The sequence below is a fragment of the Elephas maximus genome, chromosome 27, assembly GCF_024166365.1.
Source record: "Elephas maximus indicus isolate mEleMax1 chromosome 27, mEleMax1 primary haplotype, whole genome shotgun sequence".
NCBI lineage: Eukaryota > Metazoa > Chordata > Mammalia > Proboscidea > Elephantidae > Elephas > Elephas maximus.
The window spans coordinates 38,037,150-38,051,302 of NC_064845.1; the positions used below are offsets into that span (position 1 = coordinate 38,037,150).

A 14,153-nucleotide genomic window follows, 5' to 3' on the forward strand; every position below is an offset into this window, starting at 1 on the left:
TCACTGCCCCTGGTGAAAGGTCACACAGGAGTCACAGGTGGATGTTCAACGCATGTCTTTGGGGCTCGTTTCATCTGGTTGCTTCTGAGAGACAACTTTAAAGAAGTTCGTGGGCTAGTTTCTGATACCTGCCCCATTGTTCTGGGGAATGTCTTCGTTTCTGTGCCCTGGCCCATTTCCTGTTACTCTGTCACTTTGTTTATGTGAATTGCAGATTTGGGGGCCCCTCTGTTCTCTTAGATCTTTGGATCCAGAAGTACAAGGAATGACAAAACACTCTAGTTGACTCCAGTAAACAACCAGGAACTCGTATCAAGAAAGGCATCTTGTCTCCCACCAGAACCCACAGGAGCTATATGGAAGACACCGGACATTCGTACATTGGACAGAGCTTTTAAAGGAGCCCTCTCATACTTCTTGGCAGCATTCTCTGGGCTCACCAGTGTGCTAATACGGCAGACAGGAGGGCCGCCACAAAGCTATGCTGGTCAGGACTATATAACCCCTTCTGGAAGATCTCAGGTTGCTGCTGAGAATCAGAAAATAACTAAGTGATATGCTTCCTTCTTTCTGCACCCTGGCCAACTTCTCCATCTACCCCAGAACTCACAACTTGAACATACACAACACCCTCCAGGGTTTATCCCCTAGGATGTTCTACCCCACAAATTTAACTCATATATGCTCTTTGCAGGCTTGTCAGTGAGTCACGAAAAATAGGGTTTGGAGAAAAGTATGTGGAGCTGCAACAGACTCTCAGAGTTCGAAGGAACAAATCTGTGAAAGTGCCTCAATAGTGTTGAGCACATAATAGGTACTCAATAAAATTTTTTTTTTTTTTTTTTGGTCTCTTCTTCTAGTTCACAATGTACCTGAGGTGTAAATCATTCTGGACAACTCTGCTAGAATCTTCTTTTCTTATAATGAACATAAATACATTTCTCTGAGCCATGAGTCAAGAACTGACTTGATGGCAACTGGTTACTGCTTAGCTTCCTCTTATTATATTTACTCCTGGAGCCTTTACAGAATAACATTTATCTCTTTTTGCATGTAAAACATTCAAAAGCAGCCATTTCGTTTCCTAAATATTCAATATAACCATCCCCAAGTTTTTAACCAATCTGTTTATGGCCTGATTTTGAGGCCTTCATCATCCTGTTTACTCCCTGTAAATACACTCTTGTCTTTCTCCCTCCTGAAAGGTAACCAGGAATTGAACACTATGCTGTGTGGGGAGGGGGTGGGGGGAAGGAGGCAGCAGCTAAGTCTTCACTAAAATACACTTTCTCCTTCTTCCATAGTAGTTGGGTGCATGGCTACTCAGCTAGAGATGACATTTCCCTCGCAGCTAGATATTGTCATGGAGCATAAGAGAATGAGCAGAAACATATATCCACTAGTGAATACCTGTTGCCATCAAGTTGATTCCAACTCATAGCAACCCTATAGGACAAAGTAGAACTGCCCATAGGGTTTCCAAGAAGCAGCTGGTGGATTCAAACTGCCAACCTTTTGGTTAGCAGCCAATCTCTTAATAACTATGGTTTAAAACCACTGTTGCTGAGTCGATTCCGACTCATAGCGACCCTAGAGGACAGAGTAGAACTGCCCCATAGAGTTTCCAAGGAGCGCCTGGTGGATTCGAACTGCCGACCTTTTGGATGGCAGCCATAGCACTTAACCACTTAAACTATGGTTTAGCAGTCTCATTTTCTAGTCATCTCAGGAGTTTAGATATATTTCTGAACTCGTTTTAGACTATCTACGAGATTTTCTATAATCTCTTCACCAGTTTGGATCTTAGTCTCTCAGTATTCCCATTCCAGAGTCTTAAGAAAAAGTCCAATTGGGCCAGCTCAGCCAACAGAGTCATAGGTCGGGTGTCCACTCTGGTTCAACCATCTGTGGCCAAGACGACAGAATCTTGAGATAAAACTATGACAGCCTAAATTCACGTCTTCGAGTGATGATGAGAAGCAATTTCAGATAAACGCATGGGGCTAAGCATGAACTCCTAGTCACATAGAGTTTCTGGAACTGCAAAGTCAAGGACCAGATCTTAGGTTACGCATCCATACCTAAGCACTGACAACTGAGGATCCAGTGTGCAAAACTGCCCTGCTCACTTGTGGTAAATCATTATAGTGGTGGCCTCCAGGGAACAAAACCTCCTGGTGTTTGCACCCTTGTGTAGCCCCCTCCCACACTGACTCTAGACTTGATCATGTGACTTGCTTTGGCCAATGAGACATTAGCAAAATGATGCCAGCAGAGGCTTGATTAGTGCTTGCATATTGGGGCTTGTCCTCTTGAAATATTCCTTCTTGGAAGTTAAATGCCATGGTATGAAGAAACTTGGGCTACATTGCCAAATGGTGAGAGGTATTAGAGGATGAGAGGCCATCTTAGATGTCCTAGTCCCAGCCGGGCTTCCAGCTAAATGTAGCCCATGAGTGACCTCAGCTACACCATGCAGAACAAAACCACTCAGTTGATAACAGTCAGTCCACAAAATCATGAAAAGTAATAAATTGCTGTTGTTTTAGGTCACAAAGATTTATGGTATTTTATAAAATAAATTCTTTAGATAACTGAACTTTTCTACATAACTGAAATACCTCCCCTCTCTAAAATCTCCTTGACTACAAAACCCATCTGGAAATCCAGGTGTCTGGCCCAGAACTCTTGGAGAAAATGTTCTGACAGTGGAAATGTAGCCAAAGGACCCTTGAAATGGGATCCTGAGATGTCTTCCTTTCCTCCTGTCTTCCTGAAAACAAATCCTGAAAAATAAAAAAGAAATCCTTAAACAAGGCATAAGAATGTTCCATAACTAGCCAGGTAAGACCAAGTTCTCAAACAGTGCCCCACACTTCCCTGTTACATAATTTCTTTCCTCCTCAATAAATACATCAACATTAAGGAAAGGCTGTGACTCTTTCTGGTTCTTCTGAAACACCAAGAAAGAAAACTCTCATTGAATGTCTCCTGTTCTCTTGATCAGTTTCCTGTGAGGTGGCCCAATGTATGGTGGGTTGTACGGCCTTAAAGCTAAAGAAAAAAAAAAAAAATTCTGGTTAATGCCAGAGAGATAAAATTCACCATCTCCTGAGGTCATTAAAAACAGTGGGTACGATGTCTCAGGAGTCCCTGGGTGGTGCAAACGATTAAGTGCTTGACTGCTAACTGAAAGACTGGCAGTTCAAACCCACTCAGAGGTACCTTGAAAGATAGGCCTGGTGATCTGCTTCAGAAAGGCCACAGTCTTGAAAACCCTGTGGAGAACAGTTTTACTCTGCATATACTGGGTCATCATGAGTCGCAGTTTCACACGACATCCCCGTTAATTGGCCTAATAACATGTTTAGTGCTTCTTTTCTACCTCCTGGTTCCTTGCATAGTGCCTGGGTTCTTAAAAGCTTGCAAGTGGTCATTCAAGGCACAACAATTGGTCTCTACTCACGTGGAGCAACAGAGGAAGAAGGAGAATAAGGAACAGGAGGAGATATGGAATGAGTTGCTAATTGCCTCCATGAATAACTGGTGGGGAGCTCAGCTGCTAACCAAAAAGGTTGGCAGTTGAAATCTACCAGCCACTCCTTGGAAACCCTATGAGGCAGTTCTACTCTGTCCTACAGGGTTGCTATCAGTCAGAATAGACTTGAGGGCATCAGGGTTTTGTTTTTGGTTGCCATGAGACCATAAGAACTGGATGGTACCCAGCTACTATGACCAAACATTTTGAGCAAAAAGTCTATAGAAGAATCCTGATCAAAACAGGGTAAATGCAGGAAAAAAAAAGTTACCGTCTAGTTGATTCCGACTCATAGTGACCCTATAGGACAGAGTAGAACTGCCCCATATGGTTTCCAAGGACCACCTGGTAGATTTGAACCACAGACCTTTTGGTTAGCAGCAAAGAATTTAAAATTTAAAATGCAGAAAAGAATTTAAAATTCTCATGGAATCCAGAATTTCTGGAGCCATGGAGGCTGAATGAATCCCTGAAACTAATGCTCCGAGATAATCTTTAAACCTTAAACCAAAAAAAATCTCCTGAAGTCTTCCTAAAACTGAACAATAGTCTAGCTTAACCAGTAAAAAAATGTCTGCTTTGAGCATTGTGCTCTTTGAAGGACTATATGGGATCAAAGTAACAACAGCAACTCAAAAGATTAGATAGGAACTTTAGGGGGCAGTGAGCTTATGTTAACGTGGGAGGAACAACTCAGAAACAAAAAGGAGAGTGAGAAGAGTTACATAACTCAAAGAATGTAATCAATGTTACTGAATTGTGGTGAATGGGTGTATGTTTTGCTGTACATATTCTCAACAACAATATAAAATTTTAAAAATGATATTGTGGTCCCAAGAAGTATGGATGGGGCACAGTGACCATATCATGCATTGTAGATCAGTGTTGTTATAGTCATTCTACTTTTGTAAAAACAAATACACCCTATGCAATTAAAAAAAAAAAAAAAAACTTTACAGGGGGAAAAAAAAGAATGTAACCAATGTCATTAAGTAATATGTGTGAAACCTGTTGAATTGGAATCACCAAAAATATATTATTTAAAAAATAAAACTCTTTTGTTTTTAAGCACCAAAATTTGAGGTTATTACTACAGCAGAATCTAGCCCACCCTAGCTAACACTCTCTCCCTCCCATGATGTGTGCCATCTGTGCTTTTGATGAGTAAACCTTATATCTCATCCAATGGACGGAAAACAACAGGCTCCATGTGCAAAAAGAAGGCTCCGCTGTTTTGTTTATTTCTTAATGAATTCAGGCTATTTCCCAATGACTAGTGCTTCACCTCTCCTGGAAACAATTTATCCTTTAAGTAATTTATTCTAGATTCTCACCTGAGGACCATATCAAGCTCTATAGTCTTCCTTCTTCCCCTTTCTGAAAAATATACTTCTCTGTCTCTAGTTTTCAGGCATCTCTCTCTTTAATTCCACAAGTCCTAAAAACATAAAAGGGTATTTAGAGGCTTCATTTTCAGGTTCTTACAACCCTAGGACACAATTCATTCAAGTCAAAAAGAGAAAGTTTCTCTCTTTTAATCACCCCTTCTGGATTTCATTTCCCTCATTTGGTTACCTCTCACTATTTTGCTTTAACCCAAAGGCTGACAGTTTATGAGCATGGCCAGCCAGAGGAATCCTTTTCTTCAGATGCCTCTTTCATGTCTTTCTACACTGGGCTAGTCTCACTGTCCCCTGTTATTCATCACTGCTTAACACTCATTCAACAAACATTTACCAAGTGCCTACTATGTTTCCTTGAAAACTCGATGGGGCAGTTCTACTCTGTCCTACAGGGTCACTATGAGTCGGAATCGACTCGACGGCAGTGGGTAGTGGAACTATGTTTTAAGAAAATGCTTGGTGTGGGACATGATCTCTGCCCTCAAGGAAGTTACCTTAAAAAATGTCAAGTAGACACTAGACAAGTGGGTAAGGGCCACAACACAAGGGGTCTGGAATATCCTACACAAGTAGCATAAGAAAGTGCCTAAGAGCATAAACTAAAGACAGACAGTCCTGGGTTTAAATCTAGGTCTCAATTTCCTCATCTGTGCAACCAGGAAAGTAGCAAAGGACTGTTCAAAGAATAAAATCAGACAACACAAGTGTAAAAATGGCATGGCGGGGCATCTGACCTCCTCTAACTTCACATACGAGAAGGAGAATCAAAATCAACAGCCCATGCTGGTTCTTACAAGGCAGGAATCAGACATGCCTCCACCTTTCAACCTTTTTACCAATTATGACACCAACCGTCCCTTCCACGGCACTCTCTACTCCTCTGCTGGGTTTAATAATTTGTTGCAATGACCACAAAGAACTCACAGACAATACTCATAATTGTGGAGTTTATTAGGGAAGTAACAGGTTACAATTCAGGTTCAGGAATGCTCAGGATACAGTTCTTTGATCAGGACAGTCTCTTCTCAGTGTCTTTGCAGGCACATCTTTCTCTGGCCCCTTGGCCTCTGCCCTATTCAGGTAAGTGTTACAAAGCTCTTTTAGCTCTGCCGATAAGTAGCCGGAGGCACTCCACTCTGCCAGTAAGCCTCCAGTCCAAAGGTGCTCAACTCTCTTGCTCTGTGGCTTGGGAAGCCCACTTTGCCGTCTCCTGCCAGTCTCCTGGTTCTGCTGCCTCTGCTGCCACCATTTCTCTGCGGCTGTTTCTCACCATCTCTGGTGTCACAGCTCTCTGTCTGTCTCCTGAATCTAGGAGGATCTCAGCACAAGGATCCTGGGTCCAAGGATGCACTCCACTCTTGACTCTTCTTTCCTGGTGGTGTTGAAATCCTCTCTTCCTACCTCCGGGATGGCTCATTTTAAGCCTAGTCAGATGGAAAAACTGACCAATCCCCTCATTAGGGCTGCATACACCTATCTGCATGGTTGGACCCCCACAAGGTGCCATGCGCCTTATTTATATAGTTAGCAAACTTGCCAATCCCTTTGGTGGGTCACAAGCACCTCATTTGCATTGTCTCACCCAGTCATTTGGTAGGAGTTACAAAGACCATGCTACAAGGGCCATATTTATTCACTGCACCACAATAAGTTATGCACTTAGCTATATTTAATGCCACTATTATCATGAAGGTGATGGCCAATAACTGAAATTTTAACCATGGATGTGACTCTTGAAATTTGTATCTCAGAAATATTAATAATTGAATACACTAACAAGAAAGAACAAAGAGTCAGCCTAAAGTCCAGAAAGGCAATTAAGAGGCTGATGCAGTAGTCAATGGTTCAAATAAGAACCTGAACCATAGCAGAAGGGATGAAAGCAGAGGAACGATTTCTAGGATATTAAGACAGAATTAACAGAACTTAGTAATCAAGTGACTATGGGAGGGTGATGGAAGGAGGAGTTAAGAACGACTTGTGAATTTATGACTTCTGGAACTGAGCAGATGATAGCACCATTCACCAACGAGGCAAACACAGAGAGTAACAGAATTTTCGGGGAAAGGAAGACGATAAATTTAATTTCAAGCACACGAAATCTGAAGATGCCATGAAACATTATAAGGGGGTAGTGGCGGTTCTGGGGTAGAATTCTTGCCCTCCATGCAGGAGACACAGGTTTGATTCCAGGCCAATGCACCTCATGTGCAGCTACCGCCTGTCTGTCAGCGGAGGCTTGTGTGTTGCTATGATGCTGAATACGTTTCAGTGGAGCTTCCCGACTAAGACGGACTAGGAAGAAAAGCCTGCCGATCTGCAACTCATCATGGGGACGGGACGGCACAAGACCAGGCAGCATTTCATTCTGTTGTGGATGAGGTCTCCGTAAGTCAGGGTGGAATGCTAGCAACTTGACTCCATGGCCACTAACAACCATGACTAATGGCCTTTGAGCATCTTGTCATATGCTTATTGCCCATTTGGATAGTTCTTTAATGAAATGTCTAGTCAAGTCCTTTGCCCATTTTTTAACTGAGTTGTTCATCTTTTTGTTGTTGAGTTGTTGCTGTTGTTCTTGCTGTCAGCTGTTGTTGAGTCCGCCTCTGATTCATGGAGACCCCATGCACAACGGAATAAAATACTGCCCAGTCCTACACCACTCACATGATCGGTTGCAGAATGGACCGCTGTGATCCATGGGGTTTTCATTAGCTGATTTTTCAGAAGATTGCCACTGGCCTTTCTTAGTTCATCTTAGTCTGGAAGCTCCACGGAAACCTATTCGGCATCATATTCAGCAAATCTCCATTGACAGACAGGGGTCTCCCACATCGAGGTTGAGAATTTTACCACTGAGTCACCACAGATAAAACCCAAACCCGTTGCCATCAAGTTGATTCTGACTGACAGCGATTCTATAGGACAAAGTAGAACTGCCCCACAGGGTTTCCAAAGAGTAAGTGGTGGATTCAAACGGCCGGCCTTTTGGTTAGCAGCCTTAGCTCTTAACCACTGTGCCTTAATATATATTCTGGATATTACATGCTTCCCAAATATTTTCTCCCATTCTGTAGGTTGTTTCTTTACTTCCTTGATAAATTTCTCTGATGCACAGAAGCTTTTAATTTTGATGACATCCAATTTATCTATTTTATCTTTTAGTGTTCATGCTTTTGGTGTCATATGTAAGAATCCACTGTCAAAAACTAGGTCCTGAAGCATTATCCCTATTCTAAGAGTTTCATGGTTTTAGTTTTTACACTTAGTCATTGATCCATTTTGGTTTAATCTTTATATATGGTATGAGATATGAGTCAAACTTCAATCTTGTGCATAGAGAGATCCAACGGTCCCAGCATCTTTGTTGAAGAGACTGTTTTTTCCCCCACTGAAGGGACTTGGCACCGTAGTTCAACACTAGTTGCCCACAGATACATGCGTTTATTTCTGGACTCCCAATTCTAGCCTGTTGCTCTATATCTCTATCTGTATACTGGTACCAGACTGTTTGGATTACTATAGCTTTATAGTACATTTTGAAATAGAAGTGTGAGTCCTCCTACTTTGTTGTTCTTTTTCAAGATTGCTTTGGCTATTGGGGGCTCTTTGCAATTCCATATGAATTTGAGGATTGGCTTTTTTACTTCTGCAATAAAGACTATTGGCATTTTGGTAGGAATCATGTTGAATCTCTAAGTCACTTTGGGTAGTATTTCTATCTTAACAATATTAAGCCTTCCAATCCAAGAAGCGTCTTTCCCTTTATTCAGATCTTCTTTAATTTCTTTCAATGATGTTTTTCTACAGTTTTCAGCGTACACTGTTTTCACCTTTCTGGTTAAATTAATTCCTTGGTATTGTATTATTTAAGATATCATTGAAAATGGAATTGTTTTCTAAATTTCCTTGTCAGATTGTTCATTGCTTTTAGCTAGCAGCTGCGTCCTTAACCATTGCACCATCAGGACTCCTTAAATCAAGGTAATCCTGATTAATTTTATACAGATTAAAAAAAAAAATCTGTGAAGTCTCTTCTCTAAATTACCTTCAGTAAGGTTCTCATAAATGTTCCCCACAATTAACTTTCATAGTACCTACCAACAATTTACTCAAACACAGAGTTAGTTCATAGAAACAAATAAACTATTACTTCTATTTCTTTATGGTTGGGTAAATCTGTAGTGTTATCAGTAATTAAAATACTCCTATTGTACCCCCACTTATACTTTGCAATCTCTTTCATTTAAGGTGTTTACTAAACCTAATCTTGTTTGTCTAATTAAGATTCCCATTAAGATAATGCTTAGGGTCACTATGAGCCAGAATCCAACAGTTTCAGACAATGCTTGTTCCACAATTACTTGCAGTTCACAGTTCAGTATTTTTTATTCATCACTTTCTGAAATTCTTTTCTTTTTCTTCCGGATATAATTATCCACTCATTTGCTCTGCAGGTAACACTTTCTTTAGCCATATGAAGTCAAAACGTAACCATCAATTTAAGTTCCGTCATGTATTTTATATGTTAAAAGTATATTCAAGTCTTAAATGAAAGGCCAAAACTTTCCTTCAAAGCCCAATTCAATCGCCTCATCTATGGCAGACTAGGCTAACAAGAGACACAAACTGACGTTCAACAATATCTGAGGGACAACTCTTAGGAGACTATCTGGTTTAAAAACAGTTGTTAAGAGGACCCTTCCACATGTACAGATTACTGAGTTCCTCAAAGAAGTTTGCTCATGTCGGTTGTATCTACTAATGTTTACTGTACTCCAAATTGAAACTAAACATTTTTTAAAACTGTTTTTAAATGCATTTCATAATAAAATATCATTTACCTATTAACAGAAATAAATTTTCTATGAAAATAATTACCTTCAAAAGAATTTTGTGAAAAGAGTAGCACAGTTTCACATCTTTACAAAACTCTTTAATGTCTCAAAAGAAAAAAGTTGGTGTCTCATAGCCATTTCTTCATTTAATGTGTTGAAATAAATTGTCTTCATTCAAGAACATGCAGAAAATCTCTACTCACAGGAAACAGCCTTTTCAGATTGTGGATATTCTTCTTTGATAGGACATCAAAACTTGACCAATAGAAAACATATTATACAGCTACAGCAATCAAAATGGTCTGGTACTAGTGTAACAACAGACACACAGATCAATGGGATAGAATTGAGAGTCCAGAAATAAATCCACACATCTGTGATCAACTGATTTTGGATAAGGGTGCTAACTAAGTTCCATTCGATACGGAAAGAAAAGTCTCCTCTATGAATGATGTTAGGAAAATTGAATTTCCACATGCAGAAAAATGAAACAGGATCCATGCCTCACACCATATACAAAAACAAATTCAAAATGGAGTAAGAACCTAAATGTGAAAACTAAAGCCATAACATTGTTAGAAGAAAATGCAGAGGCAATGCTGTTGGGCCTAGTTTTGAACAATGGATTACCTAAACAATAACAGGAACACAAACAGCAAAAGGTAAAATAGATAAATGGGACCTCATAAAAATTAAAGGTTTCTGTTCATCAAAACACTTTACCAAAAAGTGAAAAGGCAAGCTATCGACTGGGAGAATATCTTCGGAAGCCATATATTTGAGAAGAATCTAAAACCCAAAATACATATAAAGTCTCAACAATCTAACAACAAAAAGACAACCCAATCAAAAAATGGGCAAAGGTCTTGAATAGATATTTCACCAAAAAAGACATTCAAATGGTCAACAAACGCATGAGAAGATACTCAACATCATTAGTCATCAAGAGATGCAAATCAAAATCACAGTGAGGGTGCATTTCACTTCTGTCAGGTTGGTGGCATAATGGCTAAGAGCTCAGCTGCTCACCAAAAGGTCAGTAGTTCGAATCCACCAATTGGTCCTTGGAAACCCTATGAGGTAGTTCTATTTTGTCCTATAGGGCTGCAATGAGTTGGAATCTACTCAAAGGCAACGGGTTTTTGTTTGTTTAGGTTGGCTTAAAAAAAAAAAACCAAAGTAGCAAATATGGGCAGGGCAAGGATGTGGGGAAATTGGAACCTTTATCCATTGCTGGTGGAATGCAAAATGGTAGGACCACTGTGGAAAACAATGTAGCAGTTCCTCAAAACACTATCAGATAACCTGGCAATTCCACCCCTAGGCATATACCACAAAGACTTTAAAACAGAGACTCAAAGAGAGACTTGTACACCAATGTATATTGCAGCACTATTTAGAACAGCCAAAACAACTTAAATGCCCATCAACAGATGAATGTATAAACAAAAATGTGGTGCATACATACAATGGAATACCATTCAGTCAGTAAGAGAAATGAAGTCTTGATACATGCTTTAATATGGATGGAGCTTAAAGACATTATGCTGAGTGAAACAAGTCGATCATAAAAAGATAAATATTGTATGACCTCACTTATAGAAAAAGATAAGAAAAGGCAAAAGCATAGAGACCAAAGTTCCTTAGTGGCTACTGGGGCAGGAAGCAGGGGAAAAAAGAAGGTTACTGCTTATAAGGAACCAAGGTTTGGGTTACGGAGATGGAAAAATTATATTCATTAAAGTCAAAGTTACACAGCCAATTAATGAAACTGCTGTCATTAAGGTGCATACCTGTAAAAAGCTGAATTGGCAAAAGTTGTGCAACAGATATGTTTACAAAAACAACAAAACAACGACAAAAAGAGAGGAGCTGCTAAGGCTGCTTCTGTACAACCAAATACCTCCTGGGATTTGGTTCCTTGGTTCAGAAGTTTAGGGTCATGGTTTCATGCGACATCCAAGTTAACTGGCCTAATACTCTGTTCAGTGCTTTTGTTCTACCTTCCTGTTTGCTGTGTAGTGGCTGGGGTCTTCAAAGCTTGCAATCTGCCATCCAAGGCACAACAACTGGTAACTATTTGCCAGGAGAAAGAGAAGAAGGAGAGTCAGGCACAGGAGGTGGAAATGGAATGCACGGATAATTGCATCCATGAACAACTCTCTCATTTGCCAGGCGACCAGAAGAACTGGATGGTGCCTGACTACCACTACTGAACATTTTGATCCAAGATTCTACAGAAGAATTCTGATCAAAAGTGGGAAAAATGCAGAACACAACTTCAAATCTCAGAGACTCCAGACTTTGTGGAGCCATGGGGGATGGACAAACTTCTGAAATCACTACCCTAAGATAACCTTTAAACCTAAAACCAAAAATATCCCCTGAAGTCTTCTTAAAACCAAACAATACTTTAGCTTAACTAGTAAAGAATGCCTTGAGCATTATGTTCTTTGAAGACTTATTTATGTGGGATCAAACTGACAACACGATTCAAAAGATTATGTAGGAGTCTTAGGGTTTATGCTTATGGGGGAGGATTATCTCAGAAAAGGAGGGTGAGAATGCTTACACAATTCAAAGAATGTAATCAGTGTCACTAAATTGTACACGCAGAAAGTGTTGAATTGGTATATATTTTGCTGCATATACTCTCAGCAACAACAACAACAAAAGACTATTTTAAAGAGGCAAGGAAAAAAAAGAGAACTATTTCATAGACAAAAACATCTAAAAGAATAAAATACCTAGGAATTAATTTAACCAGGGAGGACAAAGACTTTTAACTGAACAACATAAAACATTGCTGAAAGAAATTAAACACCTAAATAAATGAAAACACATTCCACATTCTTAATATTGTTAAAATGTCAATACTACTCAAACCAATCAACAGATTCAATGCAATCCTTACACAAATTCCAACAGTTTCTTGGCAGAAATGGGAAACTCAATCCTTGAATTCATATGAAACTGCAAGGGGCTCCGAATAGCCAAAGCAACCCTGAAAAATAAAAACAAAGAGGACTCAAACTTCTCTATTTCAAAAACTAGTATAAAGCTACAGTAATCAAAACAATTTGGTGCTGGTATAATGACAACTTTTTTTATTTTTTTTTTATAATGACAAAGATATAAAGAAATTAAATAGAATTGGGAGTCCAGAAATAAATTCATTTTCTATGGTCAACTGATTTTTTTACAAGGTGCCAAATACATTCAATTGGGGAATAGTTTTTAATAAATGGTGCTGAGAAAAAGAATGCAAAAGAATGACATTGGACCCATACCTCACACCATGTATGAAAATTAACTCAAAATAGATCAATGATCTAAATGTCAGAACTAAAAGCTTAAAATGCTAAGAATAAAACACGCTTTGGGATCCAGTTTCCGACAGTGGATTCTAAGATATAACACCAAAAGCATTCGTAACAAAAGATAAAACAGATAAATCCAGTTCTCCAAATGTAAAAACTTCCAAAGGATTTTATCAAGGAAGTTAAGAAAACCTACAGAATCCGAGAAAATATTTAGGAACCATGTATCTGATAAGGGTTTAGTACCCAGAATATTAAAAAAAAAAAAAAAAAAAAAAAAACCCTACAACTTAACAACAAAAAACAAACCACCAAATTTAAAAATGGGCAAAGGATTTGAACAGATATTTCTCTAAAGAACATACAAACAGTCAATAAGCACATAAAAAGATGCTCAACACAAGGGAGAATAAAGGAAACCAAAGACACAAGGGAAAGATTAACTCAAAGAACTAATGGAACACAACTACCACAGCCTCCACCAGACTGAGTCCAGCACAACTAGATGGTGCCCGGCTACCATCACCAACTGCTCTGACAGGGATCACAACAGAGGGTTCCAGACAGAGTTGGAGAGAAATGCAGAACAAAATTCTAACTCACAAAAAAAGACCAGACTTATTGGCCTGACAGAGACTGGAGAAACCCCTAGAGTATGGCCGCAGACACACTTTTAGCTCAGTAATGAAGTCATCATTCCTGAGGTTCACCCATCAGCCAAAGATTAAACAAGCCCATAAAACAAAAGGAGACTTAACAGGGCACACCACCCCAGGGGCAAGGACAAGAAGGCAGCAGGGGACAGGAAAGCTGGTAATGGGGAACCCAAGACTGAGAAGGGAAGAGTGTTGACATGTCGTGGGGTTGGCAACCAATGTCACAGAACAGTATGTGTATTAAATGTTAAATGAGAAACTAGTTTGCTCTGTAAATCTTCACCTAAAGTACAATAAACAAAAAAATAATTTAACTTAAGGGAAAAAAAGATGCTTGACACGTCGTTAATCATTAGGGAAACGCAAATCAAAACCACAATACCACTTCACTCTCACTA

The 14,153-nt window shown here is 39.5% G+C and overlaps 1 protein-coding gene across 5 annotated transcripts in view; it reads right to left on the minus strand.

Annotated features, from left to right (window-relative positions):
* The window catches only part of LOC126068459 (ral guanine nucleotide dissociation stimulator-like), a 490,075-nt gene that overhangs the window by 462,991 nt on the left and 12,931 nt on the right, over positions 1 to 14,153 (minus strand). The window contains exons 2-3 of one of the 5 annotated variants that reach the window (XM_049870999.1): positions 12,694 to 12,783; positions 11,783 to 11,855 (exon numbers count right to left, since the gene is read on the minus strand). The exons of 3 other annotated variants lie outside the window; for them this stretch is intronic. The gene's annotated coding sequence lies outside the window, so the exon portion shown is untranslated. The remainder of the gene's footprint in view (positions 1 to 11,782; positions 11,856 to 12,693; positions 12,784 to 14,153) is intronic. One more of the 5 variants, XM_049870997.1, reaches the window with a different exon arrangement.